Genomic DNA, 17,706 nt, shown 5'->3' with positions numbered 1-17,706 from the left:
TACTACATTCTGATACCCTGGTTCGCTAAACTAACGTGATACCAATTACCAAACTCTAATGGGCATGTGATTAAGCATTTAAGGTGTGCCGTTATATTTGTCATCTTTCTTAAATCCGTATGATTTCGTTGCATTATTCATTTATGAATCTAAACTCTTTCTGTGTTTTCTTCAAATTTTGGAGTTTTTTTCCAGTCAGTTTATCTCAGGCTACATTCCAAGACAAGTAGCTGTACACTGTATTTCATTAAATGGAATTGTCTCCTTTGAATTGTGCCGGTCCTTATTGTAGATTTTTAGCTCATCGAGGCATATGCTCTATTGATATTGCTTGATCTTACGGATATATTGTGATGAGCTCCGTTTGCCAAACTTTCATTTCACTAGGCTTGCTTTTCCTATGCAGGGACGCCTTTATATATGGCTCCAGAACTGGTGAGGGAACAGCCGTATAACCACGCAGCAGATTTATGCCCCCTTGGTGTCATCTTGTATGTACATCTTCGCTTTCCTATATAGACCTGGTTACTTTTGCAATCTTCTCATACCGGTACATTCTAGATGCTATTGTATCACATTCCTTTTGTGCAGTTGTAGTCTTAATATACTGCTGGCCTTTGGCACATGGTTCAACTTGGTGCCATCTACTCTACTTTGTGTTTGATAATCTATCTATCAAGCTAAATTTATTGTTTGGTTGACCAGGTATGCACTATTTGTTGGACAACCCCCTTTTTATACAAATTCGGTCTATGCACTTATCCGGCACATTGTCAAGGTTACCAGGCTTAGTTATCTTATTTGTTATCCTTGAATTTGTTAGTTGTCGGAACTGATTTATATGATTTCATCAACTTGCTAGGATTCTGTAAAATATCCAGATAATATGAGCGCAAGCTTTAAGAGCTTCCTGAAGGGTTTACTCAACAAGGTCATAAACTCATAACTGGCGTTGCCCCCTCAAATCCAACTACTGAGTTCATCTGTGCCTTTTCTTTTCTAATGCTGTGTGGTATGTAATATATAGGTGCCTCAGAGTAGATTAACCTGGCCAGCATTGTTGGAGCACCCATTTGTCAAAGCTGATTCAATGGGGCCGGCAGCTGTAAGTATCATTAGTTATGCGCTCAAGTAAATTATGGAATCCTAGTCTTTGAAGATATTAGTGCCTTGAATACCACATAAATTACTCAGGAGTCTCGACCTGCAACTTTTGAAGCTAGAGGGTCTGAAGGTACTAGGAAAGCAGAAGAAACACAACCATCAAGGAACCAACCTTCCCCAGCTGCCCCCCAAAGTAGGCAGTTTAGATAGTAAACTTATATCCTTTTTCTTAGGGATTTTCTCATAAATTCTATATCTTGAACTGATTTTAATGTTTGTCAGGTAGAGCTGCTACTACCAATAGGGATAATGATTACGATAAACCCAGAGGTAACAGGAAAATGGTTGGCCCTATTCAAGCAACTCAGGACCATCATGGTTCACCTACTGGTGCTGTTCCTAAAAGCTGCTTTCCCTCAGGCAAGTTAATATCCAAATTCTGACTTCTGGTAGTATATTTGGGCAGTGGTGTTGATCATAACAGTCAGGTTTCTTCCCTGAAAGTACACAATAGGTGATCTTTCTGAATACCTCATTGCAGAGTGTACTGCTTTGCATAGACTGGGAAAAGCCTCACAAACAGTAGAAGGTGCAAACAGCATTGTTGAAGATACTGAAGCACTGTCGACCATTCTCAGCCCTATCAAAATTTGGCTTACTAATGCTCCAAGTCCACCCAGGTAGATTCGTTGCTTTTTCAGTCCTTGCGAACTGTTCAGATCAGATGCTCTCATCTTCTGAAAAGTGAAAACATGAAGGAAAAATGGTCATTGTAGATTAACGTGGTTGCAATGCATGGTGTTTATCCTTTAGTGTATTGTTAAGGGTATAGTAGTCATGGGTACTAGAGTAATTCTAGAGTTTCCTCTGTATCACTATCATAGTATCATGTATGCACTCTACTAATTTTACATCAGGTCAGTAGTAATTTCTTTTCTAAAAAACATTTGGGCTGTATAAAGGCGTGATAACAGATATAATATGTGAATGGTCTTTATGGAGATATTCATCATACCTGCTTGGCAAATCTGGAAGCAAAGAAATAATTTCATCTTTGATAGAGGTCGTCCGTCTTTTGATTCCTTGAAAAGTTCCTTCTTTGAAGAGGCTAATCTTCAGACACACAGATTTAGTGAGCAAAAGCGCCCAGAATACCTGTTGTGCATACATGCCTTAGTATAGTTTTTTTTTTGTCTTGGGTTTGTTTTTTTGTGTTTTTTTTTTGCCTTTCTTCTGAGGCTTCTTTGTACAGTCTTTGTTTTTGTTTAATATAACCTCTGCAGTGGGGGCATCCCCTGCTGTATTTTCTGCTAAGAAAAATATGTGAATGGGAACATTGCTCCACACAACTGTATAGCGTCCACTCAACAGAAGTTTTTCTTCTGGTTTCGTCAAGCCTTGTCTCTAACTTCAACCTACGCTTGCTTCATCTTTTACAGGGAATTGAATATTGATGGACCAAATCAGTCACTCAGAATTATTAAAAATTTAATTGATGCCGGTTCATGCCAATCTTATGCGGCAATTGACATAAGTTTGCTTCTTGAGTTTACAAATCTCATTATCAAAACTAAGCTTTCAGATTCTTATGGACTTGTGGTGAAGGTACTTTTGGCAGTAATTCTGTGTTTTTTTTGTCACAATAAAAAATATTGCAACATCCAAGTAAAGTAGCAGATCAAATGAAAGCAGCGTCTCTTCTCTCTGGGAAGAGAAAATTGACATAAGTTTGCTTCTTGAGTTTACAAATCTCATTATCAAAACTAACCTTTCGTAGCAACGCGATGAGAAAACATATTAGATATATGAGCCATATTTCCCAAGATTTTTCCTATACCAAGCACATCACCCGCAGCGAAGGGCGGGCAGCAATGGCTAGTAATTATGAAACTGCCACTGGTCGGCAATATCTCCACCATTTAATCGTTTTGATTTCGTTTTAATCCATTCAAGTTGCTTAGAATCATGTCGGTCACGTGTTTTCCAATTTGTAGTTAAATAATTAATTTAATTAATCTACACGCAGCTAGCTTTATAATTAAAAACAATGTAAGTACACTTCGGTGATTCGGTCTTTCATAAGCAAATGTTAATTGGATTAATGTTAACTTATATGTTTCTAATTATAATATACTTAGACTAAACACGTTCCATATGCAAAATTCGAGTTAGATGCTCACATGGCTTTTCTCTTTTATATGCTGTTAAAGTTTGAATGGATTAAATAATACACACATGTTTATAATTAAAATATGATTAGTTTAACTTATCTTTCTAAATTCAATATATAATTTGACTAATTCTGAATTGGTAGTTTCTTACGTTTTTGCTTACTTAAAGTAAATCAAGCATGCATGCTTCTTCTTTTCTTTGATAATATAAAGCTCCCGATAGTCGTTTCCTACGCTCTCGCGGCCGTAGTAACGAGTTCTCTTTTAGCACGTTGCTTTTATCTTGTGTGGGGGTACTGTTCTTAGTTGCATGTATGTTTGCCTATGCGTGGTGCTTGCTACGAGTAGAACGAGAACTGTTTGTGAGCGCTGAAGATCAGAAGATGATGACCGGAAGTAAAGTATAAGAAAGTTTGAGCAAGTGTAAAAGGCAAGTATAATATGAGGCTCTCCATTGATACCTAATAATCATAATATCACTATGTCCATGCTGCATGTGTCGAATATGATTAGCCTTTAAGGATATTCCTAGTATTTGTTATCTTGATCCTTGATACCTATGGGTTTATGCATATGGTTAGTTTTGCTAGTTGCACTACTTAATAATGAAAGCTCCTTAATGTTGACTAATGACAAATGCAATGATGTTTAAAATATGATTTTTAGCAACATGGAATCACAAGGACTTATCTGTCAGCAAAATCCAGGACTTACAGTACAACCATGAGTGCTATATAGCTCTGGTTTTAGTTCAGTATGAGGAGCTTTTCTAGCTCATAGTAGCTTACCGAAAGGCGGAAGAGGGGCTCCGATTTGTATGATCTCGGCCTGCCAAGAGGGTGCACTTTGGTTTCAGTGTCTTTTGTTAGTCACCCCTTGAAGGGGGGTTCATGCTTATTGATGGGGAAACCTTAGCGGGCTACACTTGTTAGACAAACCTTTGAAAGACTTCATAATGAACCGTGCCGACCTTCCTTGGTAGTGGGTCAAGAGGCTGATCACCTCAGGCGAAAAGGGTAAATCACGGCTCATGGTGAAATTGTACAACCTCTGCATAGTATAAAACTGTTATAACAGCCGTGCTCACGGTCACGAGCGGCTTGAAAAACTCATAGAATTATGGGTTCTTATTATACTATGGTGTTGATGCTCATATTTAATCATTATTGTCATATTGCCATTGCTTATGATCTTTGTGGGAATTGGAGCTTAAGCATAACTTAGCAACTCAGGTTCTTAATGCTAAAACTTGATCTACTAAAAAATGCTTACCGCAGTTCAATAGTGTCTAGCCTTTTGAGCCTGCATCCACTCATATTATGCTTGTTAAGCGGTGGTTTGCTTACGCTTGCTTTTCTTTTCAATCACTTTGGAAAAATCCTGGATGGGTATCAGATGGTAGAGCTAGTGAGTTCTCTAAGAAGTGCTAGGCGTATGTACCCTCAGTCAACCATCCATGTAATGTTTGGAGGATTTGCTTGAAGATTAGAATTTATGATTTCACTACTTTGGCATACTTTGTCTCTATGTAAGTGTTAATGTAATATTGTTACTCATTATGTAATAAACGCTATGCTTGATACTTTGTAATTTGTCGTCATATGTGTATGTTTGATTCCTGGACACACATATGGTGTACATCTGATTTTGTTCTTAAAACTGAGTGTGACAGTGATGTAGGCCTCCCTTTCCTACCGACAGGCGAGGTGGACGGGGGCGCAAGTGTAGGCCTCCCTTGCCTCCCCTTCCACGACGGTGAGGTGGATGGGGGCGTGGTGCGGCGCAGGGGACGGAGCAGCGCGGGATGGGGCTAGGTATGGCCCTGCCGCACTTGGAAAGGCTGCGGCGGGCGGGTGCGCTGCCCGCGGCGAGTGGCCCCTGAGCTGGAGAAGGTGAGCGGCCGACATGGGAAATGTCGTTGTCTTTTTGTTTTGGATAAACCATGAATGACTGAAGGTGGAGGGGAGCAGACTTGTTGGGCCGATACGCAGCCTAACAAGGAGCGTCCATCGGGACGAACGCTCTCACCAGAGCATTATCGTAATTAAAACGACTTGATGCCACACATGTTGCTGGTATGCAGACACTTGTGGGTTGCTCTGTGCAGTAACAATTTTGTTTTTTAACAATAAAATCTCACGCATTTTGTAGATTAATTATCTACTCGTGGCTACATACATGCGGAGCTATCTACTGGAAGCTGGATTCATGGGTTTGGTTGCTATGGCGTGTCAGCAATTGGAGCTAGTGGTCAGTAGCAAATATGTGTGGCCTTTTGTAAAATTGTGGGCTCTGTCCGTCGTGCTATTCAAAGGTTACAATCAGCATTCAGCTGGCACAAAAAGATGCTGTACCTAATAAAAATTGGTGCTATTCACGTTTTCAACAAAAAGATGCTGTACCTAATAAAAATTGACATAGCTATCCAGCTGGCACAAATTGACAAAACAAAGTGGAGACGAATATCGTCCATGTTTAGCAGCCTAACTGAATAACTAAAAATGTTACAATCAGCATACCCGTGCTTGACCGGCGAGGGTAGTCGTCATCTCCTGTGCATATATGGAGCAATACAGAGGATTTGCCTTTTCAGTTTTTCCAGTATTCTCATACTTACAAATTACATAGCAACACAAAGAAGTTGATCGAGAACAAATACTATAAGGCAACCAGGAGGGCTGGTCGTTCTTCAGGAAATCAAGTATGTGATTCGAACCCCATATACATATTGTGTTTCAGCATCCAAATTTCTGATGCGATGACAACTTGTTCATGCTAAAGCTGTGAATCATGTCATGAAAAGGGTAGTTATTTTTCATCTTCCTTTTTTCTAAAACAAAAGAGAGGGAGAACAGGCAGGAGTTCTATGTTGAATATATTGATATAGGAGGTATGGTAGTTAACAAGAGGCCAAGGCCAAGATAGAGAAAAAAACAGCGCGTCCTTGATGATAAATCCATGCATTTGTTCTTTCGATAAGCCAATGCCATAAGCATAAGTAGTGAAAGATCAAGGACGCGCGATTTTATGTGGTTGTGGCATGGGATTTATCTAAAAAAAACAATTCTCTTCTAAACAGACAACATGCTACAGAGAAATTACTTAGCTACCACAAAATCGAAACTACACAAAAAAGTGGGGAGGAAAGCAAGAATAAAGGTAACCGTGGATGAACAGAACATATCTTACAATTTTTTTCCTCAAGAACACTCTTTTTTCCACAACAGATGTTCCTGGATTCCAATACGAAAACAGGCAACCAAATTAGCAAACCCAACCATAACCAAGCAAGGTCAACTGCCTAAATGGAAAGCACGCCAGGCACCTAGTGGATGTGAACGTCCATACTCCAAAAAGAAGACTTTGCCTCACCAAGGTTTAACAAGCTTGAGAACGTTCTAGCTGAAGCAACAGCCGAACTACAAGGAAGCTACAGTAGCTACATGCAACTCCAAGCCCTCCAGGCTTCTGGGTGAAGAACTTCCACCACCAGATCCAGGATCAACGAGAACAGGGGTTCGTGGTAGACTTACTTGTCTATGCAGGCGTCGAGTAGTGAGGATGTTTTTCCTTACCGGGATAGAGGCATTAGCTTGAGTTGGCTACACCTTCACACAATCATGCCCAAGGAGCTCTTCAAGCAGCCACTCCTTGGTCTCCAAGCAGCTTGTCATCTCTTGTTGTTGCTTGATGGAATTGGAATGCCGCGTCCTCTAGCTCCTTGAATCAGCACCTCTTGAACCGCCTCTTTGAGCTTACCTGCCCAATAAAAAAGAAATGAGCTAGCAGACAAGACACACAATCTCAATAGAAGTCTTTTTTTATTGGAATTTGGCAAACAGGAGGGGCTACCCCTTACTGAAACTGTGTAAGGAGTAAAAGCACAGTACAAGGTACAGAGGTAAACCACAAGAAAATGTGTAAAGAAAGAAAGAGAATCATGAAAATTACACAAAAGCTCTAGCCTTTGATCAATAGCACGAGAGTAATTTTTCTTTGCTCATGGATAACCAGAGCAAATTCTTGCTTGAAAATCTCTTTGCACATCTGTGATGTGAGCTGAATAGCCTTGAAGATAAAATTATTACAAACTGACCAAATCCTCCAACACCAAATTGCACCAACATTTTCCTGCTCACCCTTGTTAGCAAATCTGGTTTCCATCCCCCATACGGAAGCTTACCAAGGCTGAAGATCAGCAATCATATCAATAATAGGTCGAACTTCAGCCTTGGTAAGCTTCTTCCAAGACTTCTAGTTTCAAATATTCATCCTGTAAGGTGCTTCTGTACCATTTTGTTTCTCCCCTTACTAATTTTCCCCTATCAATTTAGAAACTGTTTACTCAGGTATCTTAATTACCCATTTATCAGTTGCACTATTAGCTGTGATATGATCTCCCTAGATTTCAGAAAACTCACTGTGAATGCCAACGTTTTTTATCAAGGCAGTTTCAAAAGGAAAAGATTTTGACTACTTTTGTGTATCCACATCACCTTTATACGGTAAAGGGTTATGATAAGACATTATTTTTTAAAGATAGATAGAGGAAAGCATTTCCCCACTCTTCACTAGTGAAGTAACCCTCATCCGTGTCGGTTATCGGAGCCCATACTTAAGAATGAGGCACATATAAGTGGTGTATTGGTGCTGGTGCGAAAACCAGGACAGATCTTGAAGTATTTTATGCCGACTGTGGTTGGGTGCCGGTTCGGATAATTACTTTATCCATGCTGCCATTTGTTACAAGACGGTAGTGGCATTAGCACATCACTAACCACATTAATTGTGTGAGGAGTGAGAGCAAAACTTTTCTCAATAAATGTAGACACCAGAACATTAACATGGTTAGAAAACATAAAATCTGAAAAAAAAAATGGCACGTGATATTGTGAAGTACGAAACTACAATTTGACACTAAAGGCTTCAAAAGTAGAATAACCAAACAATGCTAAATGCTGTATTAACCTCTATTTATGCTACCTTCAAAGCCGCTAGCATAAAATTCTTCCTTTCAGAAGATGGGGAGTACATACCCCAAATTGCTTCCATATTGAGGCAATGACTGATGCACACCCCTTAATATGTTTACTGCCTTGACATGCAGCATGTTCAATCATAGTAAACTCACAAATTGTTCCATGCTTTGCAGTGTCATCTATGTTTCCTATTCTTCTGTTGCTTCTCTTCGCGTATGAGCTCCGAATGGTACCCAGTGCATCAGCAATAGCAGTTAACAAAAACCCTGATGAGGGTATCCTACTGGAAATCAAGGCGAGCCTAAACCAGCAGCATGGAGTCCTGGCTGCATGGAACACGACTACTAAGTTCTGCCACTGGCCAGGTGTCAGTTGCAGCCTTAAGCACAAGGACAGGGTGACAGTTCTAAACCTCACCTCTCAGGGCTTTTCTGGCACAATCACCTCTTCCATTGGCAACCTCACATTCTTAAGAATTCTGGATCTCAGCTCCAACAAATTGCAGGGCGAAATTCCAGTATCAGTTGGCCAGCTGCCTCGGTTGCAGCATCTCAATTTGTCTAACAACATGCTGCAAGGTGAGATAACCACCCAGTTAAAGAATTGCACCAGTCTTGAAAGGATCGAACTTGACTCGAACTTTTTCACGGGAGAAATCCCTGCCTGGCTTGGAGGCTTACCACTCAAGGTCATAAACCTGAGAAAAAACAACTTCACTGGAGTAATTCCAGAATCCCTTGGCAACCTCTCGTCCCTGCAAGAAATATATTTGACCAGGAACGAGCTTGAGGGTACAATACCTGAGGGCTTGGGTGGGCTGAATAATAGTCTCATGTTTTTGGATCTGGGCGAAAACCATTTCTCAGGAAGTCTTCCTAAAACATTCTTTAATATTTCCTCACTTATACTCTTCAGAGTGACCAAGAATGAGTTGCATGGCATGCTTCCCTCAGACTTGGGAGTTCACCTACCGAATCTCAAGTACCTGCGCCTTGGTATGAACCATTTTACAGGAAGCCTTCCAGCCTCTCTTGCCAATGCAACGGAGATATATTCTCTAGACATCTCCTTTAACAATTTCACCGGAAGTGTGCCTCCTGAGATTGGAAAACTTTGCCCAGACTACATCTCTTTCGACACAAATCAGCTCACGGCGACATCTGCACAAGACTGGAAATTTGTTACATTCCTGACAAACTGCACAAGGCTTCGTATATTTGACGTCCAAGACAACATGCTAGGTGCCATGTGTTTGTTTTCACAGTGCCTCTGAAACGTAGATCAGGGGTAAGCATCTTACTTAGATGGAGAAACTGTTGATGTACCTCGCCCTAGCTCATCATTCGGTCTATGGCGCCGAAGCGGCTTGGACGCCGGTGTCGTGGCAGCTCGGCGCAGTGGGGTCCAGCGTAGTGGTGGCGAGGTCCGGTGGCGATGCAGAGGTGACGGTGAGGTTGGTGGCGGCTTCCCGTCGCTGGCAGCACCTTTCTTTAGATCGGGTTAGTGTTTCTCTGTAGGTGGGTCACGGCGGCTCCGGTCAACCTCGTAGTTAGAGCCCTGATCCCGACCTCTCTTTATAGTGCTGTGCGACATGGGCCCACCAACCATATTAGGGTTGGGCGCCCCCGATTAGGGCGTAGATCCAAGGGTCTAATAGGCCATTGGGCCTATTGGTGGAGATCAACTAACATTCTCCCCTTTGATCTCACTACAATCTTTCAATTTCATATCATTTACTTTTGTTCATTCCATTACAGATTAGCGCATAGAGCATATTTCATCGTCACGATCAATTGCCGATAGATTTAACAGCTACAACACACCACTCTGTTCTGAAATAGATACTTAACTTTGGGCCTTCTTTTGTCCAGGAGTTATAGGCTTTTTCCTTAAACACATGCTAGCTACATGTTCTCTAAACACGTTGGGTGGTAAGCATTTTGTATGCGGATCCGCAAGCATCTTTTCGGTACTTATATGCTCAAGACTTATGACATGATCCCGGACTTTATCTTTCACAACATAATACTTTATGTCAATGTGTTTGGCAGCACCACTTGACTTATTGTTGTGAGCATATTGTGCTGCCGGATTATTATCGCAGTATAACTTAAGTGGTCTATAGATGAAGTCAATCACCTTCAAACCGGGTATGAACTTCTTTAGCCAATTCACCTGGCCCGTTGCCTCATAACACGCTACAAACTCAGCTTACATTATGGACGATGTAGTAACGGTTTGGTTTGAGCTTTTCCATGAAATAGCTCCCCCTGGGAGAGTGAATACATATCCAGACGTGGATTTTCTATCATCTCCCCCATAGTCAGAATCAGAATATCCCACTATATGGAGTGAATCTGATCTTCTATACGTCATCATGAGGCTTTTCGTTCCTTACAAATAACGCAAGACTTTCTTTACCAATTTCCAGTGTTCTGTTCCAGAATTGCTCTAGAATCTGCCAAGTAACCCGGTAACAAATGCCAAGTCAGGGCGTGTACATACTTAAGCATATTGCAAGCTTCCGACAGCTGAAGCATTTGGAACCGTTTTCATTTGATCGATCTCATATTGGTTCCTAGGCATTGAAAATCTCCATATCTATCGCCCTTGACTATAGGAGCAGGTGAGGGACTACATTTGTGCATACTGAATTTCTTTAAGATCTTTTCTATATATGCCTTTTGCGACAGTCCTAATACTCCTTTACTTCTATCTCGGTGAATCTCGATCCCTAGAACGAACGAAGCTTCACCAAGATCTTTCATATCAAATTTTGAGGACAAAAAACTTCTTTGTCTCCAGCAGTAGACTGACATCACTACTAGCAACTAAGATATCATCCACATACAGGACAAGGAAGATAAACTTTCCATTCTTAAACTTTCCATAGACACAATTGTCCTCTACATTCTCTTTAAACCTAAAATTCCTTATTGTCTGATCAAACTTCAAGTACCACTGTCTTGAAGCTTGTTTTAATCCATAAATGGATTTCTTTAGGCGGCATCCCATTCGTTCTTTTCCTTCCATGACAAAACCTTTCGGTTGTGCCATGTAAACATTTTCCTCCAAGTTCCCGTTGAGAAATGTCGTCTTTACATCCATCTGATGTAATTCTAAATCGTAATGTGCCACTAATGCCATTATGATTCTGAAGGAATCCTTACATGAGACTGGAGAAAAGTTCTTATTGTAATCAATCCCTTCTCTTTGCGTAAAGCCTTTTGCCACAAGTCGCGCTTTATATCTCTCTATATTCCCTTGAGAGTCAAGTTTTGTTTTGTAGACCCATTTACAGCCTACTGTTTTGGCTCCTTTAGGAATTATTTCCAAGTCCCAAACTTTATTGGCATTCATAGATTTCATTTCATCTTCCATGGCCTCAAGCCACTTTGATGAATGATCACTTCTCATGGCTTCTTCAAATGAGGTGGGATCATCCTCCATTTGAAATTTCTCAGTGTTGTATACTTCATAGTCAGCAGGAATAGCTGATTTTCTAACTCTTTGAGACCTTCTCGGGGCCTCCACATTTGGCACATCTTCTGTTTGAGGCTATTGTTGCTCCCCCTCATGTGTGGCAATAGGTTCTATAGGATCCTGAAGAACAGGTTCCTCATCGTCATTCATTGTTGCCACGGGCGGAATAACAACAGGTGCTAGCACCACATTATCTTGCACTGTCGGTGCAGCGACAGCAGGTAGTGAGAAAAATGGCTCATGAATTATTGGAGTGGGTGCATACACCCACTTCTCTTCAAGGTCAATTTCTCGAGCTACCATGCCCCCCCCTTATCATTTCATCTTCTAGGAAGACAGTGTGTATCATTTCCACAAACTTTATATGTCTGTCTGGATAGTAGAAACGAAAACCTTTTGACTTTTCTGGGTAGCCAATGAAATGGCAACTTACTATTTTGGGATCTAGTTTCCCAATGTTTGGGTTAAATACTTTGGCCTCAGCAGGACTCCCCCACACACGTAAGTGGTTTAGTGAGGGTACTCTTCCTGTCCACAACTCATACGGTGTTTTGGGCACCGACTTACTTGGTACTCTATTGAGAATATGAATAGCGGTTTTTAACGCCTCCATCCATAGGCTCAACGGTAAGGTGGAGTAACTTATCATACTGTCGCACCATATCATTCAGGGTACGATTGCGTCTTTCAGCTACTCCATTCTGCTGAGGTTCGACCGGTATAGAATACTGGGCTACTATGCCATTCTCCTATAAGAACCTTGCAAAAGGTCTAGGAACTTGGCCATATGGGGTATGCCGACCGTAGTACTCCCCCACGGTCAGGACCTGACTATCTTAATCTTTAAATTGTGTTGGTTTTCAACTTCTGCCTTAAATATCTTAAATTTATCCAATGCTTCTGTTCTTTCTTTGATTGGATAAATGTAGCCATAATGGGAGTAATCATCTGTGAATGTTATGAACGAAATCATAACCATCCACACTCTTTATAGGAAACTGACCACAGATGTCTGTGTGAATAATCTGTAAAATTCATGCGCTTCGTTTGGCATCTTTCATTAATTTTCTTTACATACTTTCTTTTATGCATTCTCTGCATTGTTCTAAATCTAAGAGCTCTAATGGAGGAAGAATATTATTCTTAACTAGTCTTTCTATTCTCCCCCTCGAAATATGGCCTAAACGACAGTGCCATAATTTCAACGATGCATCGTGAGCTCTCTTATGCCACCATTTCCTAGAGTAACTCTCTGTCACCCGCTGCTTTATCAGCTGGGTAGCATATGTCTTTGAAGAGCCAGCGAACTGACTCTTTATTCTATCGAGGTACTCGGTGATCGTGTCACACTCTAGGATTGAGCCCACAATTATAGGCTCAATCGTTTTCTTTATCATAGCCAAACATTTCTTGTTGGCAGTGACCCACTTCCTATGCTCAAGGTCATAGGACATCTTTTGGGATTCAAAATCCCTCTCCTTAGTTGCCCAAGCGGCATCAGCCTCGTTTGTCTCCCTCACCGGTGCCACAGCCTCAGTGGGACATGGTGAGATGACTACCCAGTCCACCTCAGCCAAGATGAAGGCTAGGTCAATCTTTTTCTTCCACTCCATGTAGTTGTCACCTTTGAGAATGAGGATCTCTTTGATACAACCCATCAAGTTGTATTCGCCTAGCAACACAATTCATATAGAGTGAGAACATAAATAATAACAACAATTACATGCCTTGATTCCAATGTTGGTCAAAATTAAAACATACAACTATTCTTATACACTAATTCTACATCACCGTTGGGCAGAAATAGAATTAATGCATAAAATCATTAAAATTATGATATTGTTATTAACAACGTTGGTCAGAAAATAACAACATCATAATCATGTCAAAATCTCTTTTTCTCCAATTAAATATCACGTTGGTTGATTACGATATTGTTATTAACAACGTTGGTCAGAAAATAACAACATCATAATCATGTCAAAATCTCTTTTTCTCCAATTAAATATCACGTTGGTTGATTACGATATTGTTATTAACAATGTTGGTCAGAAAATAACAACATCATAATCAAGTCATAATCTCTTTATCTCCAATTAAATATCACGTTGGTTTAAAATAACTGGAGAATAAACAATTTCTTTAGCAGCGGAAAACGTATACTCAATTTCTTGAATTTTACCCACAGGGAAAAATTACTTTTTCTATCTTCTTTGAGCTAATTTTCATTTTCCAGCAATAAGCAATTACTGGAAAATAAAAAAGAAAAAACTGATCTTGGGCCGGAACTGGCACAGTGGCTCGGCCCAGCTCTGGCCTTTCACTCGCGCGCGCGTGCGCTGCGCTAACCCAGGCCACAACCTGGGCCTAGGCCGGCAAAGCAGCCCGGCGCGCTCGCCCGCTTGGGCCGAGGGCGGCCCGTTGAAACCTGGTCGTCGGATCTCATCCGACAGTCGAGCGCAGGCTTCGTGGGATCAAAACCCCGCTCGGCCGCGTCGGCCGGAAACCCTAGCCCCATTCCTTTCTTTCTCCTCTGCCTTTCTCTCTCAGTCGCGCGACGCAACGAGCGAGCGAAGCGGTGGAGCGGGCAGCCATGGCTCCATCGCCGGCCCCCTCGCCAGCGTGCGCGCTCCCCAGCGGGTGAGCACGCCGCCGTCAGCGGCCTAGCCACGGCACCCCCTTGGCTAAGCCCGGGCGAAACAGCTCCCCCGGCTCGGCCTTCTTCTCCCGCGCCGGTGAAGGGTCAGCCCGGCACATGGCGAGGTAGGTCCCTTTCCTCTTCTTCCCCGTCCCCTTCTTCTTTTGGATTTGGATTCTACTTCTCTTATCCAAACCGGTGTTGGGGATTAGGGTTCAGATCTAGGGTTAGGGTTCAGAATCTGACCCACTGTTCTTCTTCCCCAGAGGGTCTTCACAGGTTTAGGGTTCGGCTTTGATTCTCTTCTAGGCCGAATCCCTCTTCTTTTGTTCTTTCCTTCACCCAGTTAGGGTTAGGGTTAGGGAAACCCTTCAGTCTGCTCAGATCCGAAAGGATCTAATTCATTCTTTCCTTTTCTAATCGTTTCTAGCCTCTGCCGAGATCTACCCTTACTCTTCTCTTCTCAGATCCGAATAGGGTCTGTTCTTTCTTTTCTTGCTGCGCGCCGGCGAAGACGGCGGTGCAGCACCTTTCCCCGCGCGGTGGCGGTGGTGACCGGCAGTTAGTGACGCCTGCCACCCTTCCGGTCTCTTTTCTATTTTCTTTTACCCGGTTAGGGTTAGGGTTTCAATCCAAAATGGATCGAACCCTTGTTCTTTCTTTGATTTCTTTTCAATGCTCTACCCCATACTAGATCTACACACTGTTAACCTGGCTCTGGTACCATTGTTGGTTTTCACAGTGCCTCTGAAACGTAGATCAGGGGTAAGCATCTTACTTAGATGGGGAAATTGTTGATGTACCTCGCCCTAGGTCATCATTCGGTCCATGGCGCCGAAGCGGCTTGGACGCTGGTGCCGTGGCAGCTCGGCGTAGTGGGGTCCAGCGTAGTGGTGGCGAGGTCCAGTGGCGATGCAGAGGCGATGGTGAGGTTGGTGGCGGCTTCCCGTCGCTGGCAGCACCTTTCTTTAGATCGGATTAGTGTTTCTCTGTAGGTGGGTCACGGCAGCTCCGGTCAACCTCGTAGTTAGAGCCCTGATCCCCACCTCTCTTTATAGTGCTATGCGACAGGGGCCCACCAACCATATTAGGGTTGGGCGCCCCCAATCAGGGCGCAGATCTAAGGGCCCAATAGGCCATTGGGCCTATTGGTGGAGATCAACTAACACCATGCTACCAAGCTCTGTTTCAAACCTACCAGGACAACTCCAGGTTCTTTTTGTTGGATACAATGAGATTTCTGGAAAGATTCCATTTGGCATCACAAACCTCGTTGGGTTAACTCAGCTGGAGTTATCCCATAACCGATTTACTGGTGTCTTGCCTGAGAGCATTGGAATGCTAAATTCACTACAAGTTTTGGATTCAATGGTAACCAGTTGACAGGGTTCTTACCATCCTCGCTTGGGAACTTAACACAGCTACTACATCTTTACACAAGCCACAACATGTTTGAGGGGGCTCTTCCTACAAGCAGTGGCGGATGCATGATGCGGGACAAGGGGGGGCTAAAACAATGGAGATGTTGATTTGCATGAAGATTTAATAGTGAAATCAAGCTTTTGCTACAGTGATTAGGCTTGAAATCAAGCCATTAGGGGGGGCTGGAGCCCCCCCAGCCCCCCCTTTGGATCCACCGCTGCCTACAATCCTAGGAAGCCTCCAGGACTTAACTGTGGCAACATTCAATAACAATAAGTTCACAGGTCTATTTCCAACAGTGACCTTAAACATATCATCCCTGTCATTTGCTCTGGATTTGGTGTACAATAATTTCATTGGTTCTCTTCCACCAGAAGTCGGCAGCCTAACAAAACTTGCATACTTGTATATCGCCGGGAACAATTTATCAGGATCAATACCAGATGCTATCAGCAATTGCCAGAGCCTGATAGACCTTCGGTTGGACACTAACTCCTTCAATGGTACCATCCCTGCCTCTATCAGCAAAATGAAAGGTTTGATAATCTTAACTCTGGACAATAATGCACTCTCAGGTCCAATTCCGCAAGAATTGGGTCTCATGAATGGGTTGAAAGGATTGTATCTTTCACGCAACAATTTGTCTGGGAGTATTCCAGAAACCTTTGAAAACTTGACATCGTTGGATAAACTAGACCTATCCTTCAACCATCTGGATGGTAAAGTTCCATTGCATGGGGTGTTCAGTAATGTGACTGGGTTTCTATTTGATGGCAATCTTGGGCTCTGTGGTGGTATCCCAGAACTACATTTGCCTCCATGCCTGCAAAATTCCTTGGACAACAGAAAAAGGAAAGTTGCTCCCATTTTCAAAGTAATATTACCAATTGCTGGCATCCTTTTTTGTTTCGGTTTGGTACTTATTTCCATTTCATTAAAGAAGAAACAAAAATCTCAGTCTACATCACTGACAGAGTTACATCTGATGGATGACAAATATCCTAGAGTTTCATATGCTGAATTGCTCCAAGGAACAAATGGATTTGATACTAACAATCTGATTGGCAAAGGAAGGTATGGATCAGTGTATAAGTGCAGCTTGCTACTCAAAAATATGATGACCACAGTGGCTGTGAAGGTTTTTGATCGTCAACAACCTGGCTCTTCCAAAAGCTTCATATCTGAGTGTGAGGCACTTACGAAGATCCGCCATCGTAACTTGATCGGCGTCATAACTTGCTGCTCTAGTTCTGACTCGACCCAGAATGACTTCAAAGCACTTGTGTTTGAGTTTATGCCAAATGGAAGTTTACATAGGTGGTTACATCTAGATGAGCATACATCACAGCAATGGCATGGTCTGACATTGACACAAAGATTGAATATTGATGTTGATGTTGCTGATGCCCTAGAGTATTTGCACAACAGCTGTGAACCACCAATAGTTCACTGTGACTTGAAGCCAAGCAATATTCTTCTTGATCAGGAATTGGTTGCTCATGTTGGGGATTTCTGCCTTGCAAAAGTTCTTCCTAATCCAGCAAGTGAGCAACAGGTCGACTCAAATAGCACTATGGGTATAAGAGGAACAATTGGATATGTGGCTCCAGGTAACTCGAAGTTTTATCATTAAGTCTATGCGTTATATCACTATTGTTTGCATATGCAATATAGAATGTGGGGAATCACTATTGTTTCGCTATGCAATGTAGAATATGGAGGTGGTGCTCAAGTTTCTCCATGTGGTGATGTATACAGCTTTGGAATTGTCATCCTCGAGTTGTTTAATTCCCTTGCCAGCAAAGGAAAGGCGGATCAGCCTGTCCACGTGAGCAAGGTTATATATTGTTTAATTGATGAGGCTGGCTAGGTGAGGCAAGATCAACAAAGCGGCCCCTTGTTTGTTGGT

The 17,706-nt window shown here is 42.2% G+C and overlaps 1 pseudogene; it reads left to right on the top strand.

Annotated features, from left to right (window-relative positions):
* The first annotated feature begins 5,814 nt into the window (after positions 1–5,814).
* LOC136489004 (putative receptor-like protein kinase At3g47110) lies at positions 5,815–17,667 on the top strand (annotated as a pseudogene).
* The last annotated feature ends 39 nt before the right edge of the window (positions 17,668–17,706 follow it).

The sequence above is a fragment of the Miscanthus floridulus genome, chromosome 10 (assembly GCF_019320115.1).
Source record: "Miscanthus floridulus cultivar M001 chromosome 10, ASM1932011v1, whole genome shotgun sequence".
Classification (NCBI taxonomy): domain Eukaryota; kingdom Viridiplantae; phylum Streptophyta; class Magnoliopsida; order Poales; family Poaceae; genus Miscanthus; species Miscanthus floridulus.
Note: the sequence above shows the minus strand (reverse complement) of the source record. Positions and strands in the feature narration are given on the sequence as shown.